This window comes from Hibiscus syriacus, unplaced genomic scaffold (genome assembly GCF_006381635.1).
Source record: "Hibiscus syriacus cultivar Baekdansim isolate YM2019G1 unplaced genomic scaffold, ASM638163v2 tig00110332_pilon, whole genome shotgun sequence".
In the NCBI taxonomy this organism is placed as follows: Eukaryota; Viridiplantae; Streptophyta; class Magnoliopsida; order Malvales; family Malvaceae; genus Hibiscus; species Hibiscus syriacus.
This window is the reverse complement of record NW_024062688.1, coordinates 6,564,825-6,573,301: the sequence shown is the minus strand read 5'-3', so window position 1 is coordinate 6,573,301 and position 8,477 is coordinate 6,564,825. Positions and strand designations below refer to the sequence as shown.

The window sequence follows — 8,477 nt, the reverse complement described above, 5'->3', positions numbered from 1 at the left end:
TAAGTCTACATGGACTACCTGTTTCTATTGTTTTGGATCGAGATCCTAGATTTACTTCACGGTTTTGGAAATCATTACATAAAGCGTTGGGGACCCGATTGAATTTCAATACAACGTTTCATCCTCAAACCGATGGGCAATCGAAGAGAACAATCCAAATTTTGGAAGATATGTTGAGAGCTTCTGTTATCGAGTTCAAATGATCATGGGAAAGGTACTTGCCACTTGCTGAATTCGCGTACAACAATAGTTATCAATTAAGCATAAAAATGACTCCCTATGAAGCTCTTTATGGAAGAAGATGTCGTACGCCCCTAAATTGGTTCGAGCTTAAAGATAAATAAATTCTTGGTCCTGAGTTGATCCAGGAAGTGGAAGAAAAGGTCCAAGTAATTCAAAGTAATCTTAAAGCAGCAGCTGATAAACAGAAATCATATGCATATTTAAAGAAGAAAGAAATAGAATATCAAGTTGGAGATAAAGTGTTTCTCAAAGTGTCTCTATGGAAGAAAGTTTTGAGGTTTGGACGTAAGGGAAAACTTAGTCCTAGATTCATCGGACCATATGAGATCGTAAAAAGAGTTGGACCAGTGGCATATCAACTGGAATTGCCACTTGAAATGGAGAAAATTCACAATGTCTTTCATGTCTCAATGCTTCGGAAGTATCGATCTGATCCTTCCCACATTGTGACTCCAGAAGAGATCGATATTCAACCGGATTTGACTTATGAAGAAGAACCGGTTAAAATCCTAGCTCACAAGATTAAACAGCTAAGAAACAAGACTATTCCATTAGTTAAAGTCTTGTGGAGAAATCACAAGGTGGAAGAAGCGACGTGGGAACGTGAAGAGGATATGAAGATTCAGTATCCCCATCTCTTTGTACAATAAAAATTCGAGGTCAAATTTTCTTAAGGGGGAGAGATTTGTAACATCCCAAAATACGGGTTAGTGACTAAATTGTAAAACTTCAGAATTTGGTGACTAAAGCAGAATAATTGAATAGTATTGTAATTTGGTATAGGATTAATTTGCAAGGAAGAAAGAATATAAGGACAAAATGGTCATTTGTAAGGAAAATAATTATTTGGTTATATATATATGGAGGCCACGTGTATGTGAGGAAGCAAATATCCAAGCTTCCAGACAACTCTTCTCCTCCTTTCTTCTTTGTGCGTATGAGCCAAGGCAAAGGTAAGAATTCTTATTAGTTGTTTATTAGTTGAGATTTAAGTTTAGTTTTGCTCCTGAGATGCTAATTAAGCTTAAGGAAAAGTTAATTTGCTGTAAAACAACAAGATGAAGGATGTAAGAAGAATTAAAGATTAAGAGTTCTTGAATGAAATTTCGAAATAAATCTCATAATGAGAATTGAGAGTTGAATTTGACTTGCCACCAACTTGATTAAGAAATATGAAGTGTTAGAATTAGATTTAGAACATGTGAGAATTTGAGTGAAATTCTTAAATTCTATGTGGAGAAATGGATTTTGAAGGTTAAGAGATATTGAATGAGTATTAATTAGTTTAAATAGGTGTATAAGAGTTAAGAATATAAAAAGGGGTGATATATGAATAGTTGAGAGGATCAGGAAGGGATTTTCGTGCTCAAAGTGTCATTTCTGGGTTGTGTGCATCTATACACATTCAATGTGCATCGATGCACTCTCAAATAAATGAACATCGAATGCAATTAGTGCATCGATGCATAAGGAGTGCATCAATGCACCTACTTAAAATACAAACATCGAATGGGAATTATGCACCGATGCATAGATAGTGCATCGATGCACCCGTCAAGGGATGCATCGATACATGGTGTAGTGCATCGATGCATGCGTTCATTAAAAGATAAAAATAGCTTTCTTTTTAGCCTAAGGAGTGATAGTTTAGAATATATCAATTAGTATAATGATATGTATCAATGTACTACTATGTAGATTTAGAACGTAATCTCGTTCCGGAACAATCGAAGGATTAGAATCGAGTCAAAGCAAAGCTAAGGTGAGCGCATATCCTAGATGAAATGGAATTGAGATAAGACTTGGGATAAGTCTATCTCTTATCATTGAATTTATGATTCCATATTCATGTACATGTATATATATATTAATGTTATAGTGATTCCATACATTTTTCATTCATGATTAACATGAAATTATATGAATGAATGTTATTATCAGAGAATTCTTCCAGGTTTGTGAAATAATGGAAATGATCAGATAAAGTGACTTATGTGGTTATATGGACAGTGATGAAAAAGATGAAATGATAAATGTATTTATAATTAAGCCCATGTTATTTAATATGAGTGTTGTAGGTATAATTGGCATGCCAAGAGTCGAGGTATTATCAGTGGTCCTTCGGGACATGGTGGTTCTTCGGAACAATCAGTGGTCATTCGGGACATAGTGGTCTTTCGGGACAAATATTCAGTGCCCCTTGAGGGAATTATACGAGCTGTAGTGACAACATAGTGCACAACCTCTATGTACTCACATACCTTTGTTCTCAATAATGCACATGGGCAATTCAAAGATAAGTTAAAGTGGAATTAGCATAAGAATATATGTTTTATATGTGCATGATATCATCATATATATTATAGTGAAATATATGCATGTAAATAAAGATGTCATGATTATATGGAAAGAATGCATGTTCATGAACGCATTGTTATATTTACATATTTATTTATTGCCTCACTAAGTCTATAACTTAGCGTGTAAGTGATTTACACGTAGGTACCAAGAATCGGGAAGAACAAAAATAGGAGTAGCAAGAACAGCAACACTGCCAGAAGATCAGATCAGAAGTAACTGATAAAGTAGGTATTTTGTCGTGTATATTGTTGGCATGTAAGAAAAGTGTCAGTTATGAATGCTCTGATCAATTTTGGTTGTTTTGGTCATATCATGTAAATAAACCGCTTTTATGTTAATGAAAGTTTTAAATTTTCCTTGAATTTGGTCAAGAGTCAGTTTGAAAAGTCAATGTGACACCTCAGACTCGTATTCGGGTCGGATACTGGTTGGGGATGTTACAATTATCAACACAAATTCAAGTTGCATAATTTTCATTCACTCAATATAATGTTACTTCATGTAAAATATTAATTGAACTCAAATGATAATTATTAACACAAGAAAAATAAACTTTTCTTCTCATAAACGCAAACATTCGAAGTATCACAGCATTTGTAAATAATTGTCATTATTTTTTTATTCTTTTTTTGTCTTGTTGATTTTCAACTTCACACCATGATTCTACATCGTTGACTCCATTGTGGCAATTACTTGTTCTCGTAGTGTTTCAACTTATTGTTTTGGGACATAACTATCGCTTCGCTGTCACACATCACTTTTTACCATGCATGATTATCCATTTCCAGTTTCTTCAACAAGTTTTGAGGCTATATTGCTTTGTTTGTTGCTTTTTGTATCTCTTAATTTCTTTGATTAAGTAAAATAGATGCATTTGATTCCATTTGTTTTAACAATAATGCAATTTATTGTTTGTTGTGTTCTTGCATTAACAATCTCAATCTCTCATCTTGAAAAAATGAAAATGAGAAAGTATATATAAAAAATGAAAAAGAAATTATTTTCAAATCTTGATCATTTTTTATTTTGTAAGAAATGTGGTTTGAATATAGTGGAGGTGGTGGGATATTTGGGGGGAAATTGAAATTAGAAAGCTTTGGGATAAATTAAATATAAAATCATTGTTCAATAACATATTTGATGTTTTAGCTATAATTTAGAGGTAAAACTAAATATTAATCACTTTTTTAATATCTCCATGTCAATCTTTTAACGGAGATGATGATATAGTGATCATTTTGTTACAAATATTTAACGTTAGTGACCTGTTTATCACTTTTGAAACTTAAGTGGGAAAAATGAAAAGGTACTCAAACATTAATGACCTTTTGTGTAGTTTACCATATTCAAATACATTTCGTTATCGGGTGATGCTATCCCTCCCTCCCGCTTAGGGCTATAAATGAGACGAGACAAAGCTCGATCAACACTCGAATTGAATGAACTCAACTCGAGATCAAACTCGACTCGAATTCTTAACTAGCTAAAACGAGCTACTTAATACTCGACTCGAAAAGCTCGCGAGCTACTCGAAAAAAAATGTTATATTATAATTTTAGATTTTTTAAAATTACTTTATTAAAAATACATTATTGATAATTATAAATTTTTAAAAATATAGTTTTAAACGTAATATAAGATTTTTGTAAGTTCAAATTCGAGTTTGAGTTCGAGCTCGAATCGAGCTTGAATCCAGCTCCTGAATTTTTTTTAGTTCGAATCGAGTTTCAATATTATATTTCGAGTTCGAGCTGAGCTTGATAATTTTTAGCTCACGAGTTTTCGAGTTGAGTCGAACCTAATTTTAAAATTTTCGAGTTCGAGTCGAGATACTCGAGCTCGACTCGGCTCGTTTACAGACCTACTCCCGCTATTGAATCAACCCCGAAATCAGCAACGATGCCTTTTCATTTATCGAGATGAACAAAAGAACAATTCTTTGGATGTTAAATTGTAGTTTGGTTTGATGTTAATTTATTTATTTTTGGAATTAAGAACTCTAGTTAGTTGCTTCTGATATTAAGGACTCCATTATTACCATGTGGATTGCAGCAGCATCAACGTAGATTTCAACCTTGTCTTTCTTTCGTATACAATGCTCTGATTCTAACCCTAATTAACCGGGGTTTTGGTCCCAGAAAATCCACGCCAAAGGTAAACTCCTACTCTCTTTCTGGTTTTGCATTCGAGTGTAGTCTTCTTTAAACATGGATTCCCCCCAGGCAAACAAGACTAGTACTTCAAGCGAGAAGGGTTTGAATTTACAGCCAAGGTATCTAAATAATTGCTAGCTCATGCTTGTACTATAAGAGATGGTACACCTTATGTTTGTACTGTATGAGATTGTTTTCCGGTTGTAAAAGTTTTAAAATACCCTAGATCATTAATTTGATTATGTTTCAGTTTATTATAATTTATTGTAAATAATATTGCTTTGTGCAGGAAATATCTTCACATTATTTTGTCTGTAATAGATTGTTATTGATGTTTATCAAATTACACATAGTAATTACCAAGGCAGTGCTTTCTGTTCACGTGTTGACAATTATGTACATGCGCTTTCAAGACTGAAATAATTTATATCACGTGCCAATTGCACAGCTTAATAGACATTATAAACTATACTACTTTTAGTTCTATGTGACCAGATGATAAAAAGAGTCTCTGTAAAAGAGAACAGAAAAAAGTATTAGAATTATTCTTAATTTAATTTATTTTATTTACAGCGTTAAAAATTAAACTACTTTATTTAAAAGAATTAACATGTAATTCTAGACGTTTTAAATAAAAAGAAATAAAATATGGAAATCCAGAGTATCAAATATCATTAATTATTAAACCTGGGGGGCAAAGAAAGCAAATGATTAATGCTAGTTTACTTTAATTTATCTTTGAAACGCCTTAAACATAGTGTTTGCATGTGCTTCGGCTTTTATGTATAGCTTATTTCCCGTTGTGTTTTTAGGTAATAATAAAAACAGTTTGTGTCACGTTCAAACTCTTACCGTCCATTAATTTAGGTTTAAGCAACAGAGTGCATGGAAATAAGATTAAGTAATTTAAATTAATTTGAACTCACAGTAGCACTCTCTTCATTGAAAGGCAAAGATTTTATTATACCTACTTTTACATCTGTAAACTTTTATGTTTTAATAATTTAGACGGCGAATTTCAAGATAATTATTGGAATTAATTAACTAGTTATTTTATAATAATTAAATTTCAAGTAGAAAAAAAAATAGAAGATGACAATATTATTCTCAACTTATTCCAACACTCATACTAGAATGGTAAATGAGTTAGTCGAGTTTGAGAATTGTTGATAGAGATGATAATTTAATCCAAAATCAATAGATTTTGACTCGACTCGATCTAATAGGATCATACTTTTTTTATAAAAAAAACAGATAGACCTTTTAAGTTCGGGTTAGGTCGGGTGAAGGGTAAAAATCTCCTATCTGACACAATCCGATCCGAGGATAATATTATAATTTTTTATATTATTATTTTGAGTTGCTTGTGAGGTTTTTGAGCTGTGTATTAAGTAATCTGTTCCGACTCGTTAATAACTTCAATTTTATTCGAGCTTGAATCTAATCTATTCAATTCAAACATTTGGCCAAGTTAATTCAAATAATTTATGAATTATCTCATTTACAACCTTAACTCGTGATCACCTTTATACTAGAAATAAAGAGATAAATGTTCATTCATAATCTCAAACTCAAAGAAGAAAGAGTTTAACCTCCTTGATACATCATGCAGAGATGACTACAAATTGGAACATCCTCCGTTTTCATCTACACAGTTGAGGATGAGGAGGAGGTGTAAAGTGAGAATGTGGTGAGTAACAGGAAGCAAGGGTTTCGTTTTTGCGTTGAACGGCGTTCAAGATGTTGTCGAACATGGAAACTTCACAAGGGATCTTCAAAACTCCTTCCTGTTGGAACCCAAACTCCTCTTCTGCTTTTCTCAGCAGAATCCCGAACGCTTCATGCCCCAGATACTCCATCGGGATTATATATCGCTTCAACTCTTCGCCTACGCACACGGCCAGGAACCCTTTCGGAACCACCTCTCCACCGCCTGAAACGTCGTTGAAAGATAGCGTTCTCTTAAAGAATTTGATGCTTTTGCTTCCGCCGCCGGTGGTTGTGGGCTTCTTTGATGCATTGGCCAACCTTTTCCATTTCTTGAGGGTCTGTTGAAGCCTGCGATCTCACTGATCTTATTGGACTTCTTCGAATCCATTTACTAATGACTAATTTGCTGCTAGGTCTACGCCTAGCTAGCTGCTTTCCTTATCCTTTTTTGTTGCTTGAATGATTTCCAATGGCAGATGGAGTGAAGTTTGATATGATATATAAACATGGCAAGCTCCTCCACCACTTGCTTTTATTGTTATATTCTAATTCATTGGTATCTGTAATTGATTAAGCAATGCTTGTAAGTTGTAACCATTCATTGACAAAATTTTAAGGGTAAACTACACAAAATGGTCATCAAACTTTTAGGAAGCTCCCACTTTGGTCACCCAACTTTTAAAATTTGTAATACAGTCACTGAAATTTTAATTCATTTTAAGTAAGGTATTGAATTTTAAGTTCATGAATTTTCAATAAGGGTGCGTAAAAAATTAGACTTACACATATCTGCTTTGTTGATGATCTCTTAGTATTTACTAAAGGTCATATTAAGGTTGTGTTGCCTGTGAAAAGTATTATATGATGTCAGGTCTACGGATGAATATTTCGAAGAGTGGGCTATTTTGTGTTGGGATAGAGAGCTCTGATACGCAGAGTATGATTGAGCATATTGATTTTCGGATTGACACTCTTTCAGTTTGATATTTGGGGATCTCTCTAGTTTTTATTAGTCTTTTTTATTTAGATTGTGAGGGATTAAGTGAGAAAATTGTCAGAAAAAAATCGTAGATGATCTTCTAAGTGTTTGTTCTTTGTAGGAAGGCTGCAACTTATCAAATTGTAATGTTTATCATTCAGAATTTTTAGAGTAAAATAGTCTTGCTGCCTTCTAAAGTTCTAAAGCATATTGAACATTTGTATAATGTTTTTCTTTGAAAAGATTCGGACGGTTCATCTAATGGTGCTCGTGTTAACTGAGAAAGATTCTGCTATCTCAAATAAGAGGATCCTAGGATTAAGAACATTCTAAGTTGGAATAGAGCGTGTACGATGATGAAATATTTGTGGCTTCTGTTGGCCTAGTCTAATTCTCTTTGGGTGACCTGGGCTAAAGAATGTGTTTTAAAGGATGTTCTCTTTGACAAACCCCTTTGAAAAATAGTTATAGGTAGGTTTGGAAGAAGATTCTTAGTTTGAGGGAGACTATGTTCTTGTGGGTAACTTTGAGGGTTATCAAGCGAGGAGGGTTTGAGAAGCTGTTCGACACATGCAGGATAAGGTTCCTTGGTTCAAAGTCATCTGGGGGATTATATATTCCTCGACATTCGTTCATATCTTGACTCACACTACTTGATCGTTTTCTAACAAAAGTCCGTATGTTTCATTGGGGGTTAAACTGACCCTACTTGTATCTTTTGTGATTATATTGTTGAAAAAGGGATCGTCTTTTTGCTAATTATAGTTTTTCGAGACAGATTTGGTCAGTAATTTTATAGGCTTGTCATGCTGATTGGTTTATATGTTGCAAGTCAGATATAGTGAATAGGTTCAAGTTAATGGCAGGGGGAGTCTTTGAAGGCTACCATCATTTGGATAGTTTGATGTTATCTTTTCTATATCTGGCATGAAAGGAACAGTAGATTACGTGGGGCTGGACCTCAACAGGTTGATAGCATTGTTCTGTAGACAAACATGCTGTCAGATCGTTAAGGGGTGTACAAAGGTTAC

General features: G+C 33.7%; 1 pseudogene; it reads right to left on the bottom strand.

Moving 5' to 3' along the window:
* Positions 1-6,400: 6,400 nt before the first annotated feature.
* Positions 6,401-6,924, bottom strand: LOC120120034 (annotated as a pseudogene).
* Between the last annotated feature and the right edge of the window lie 1,553 nt (positions 6,925-8,477).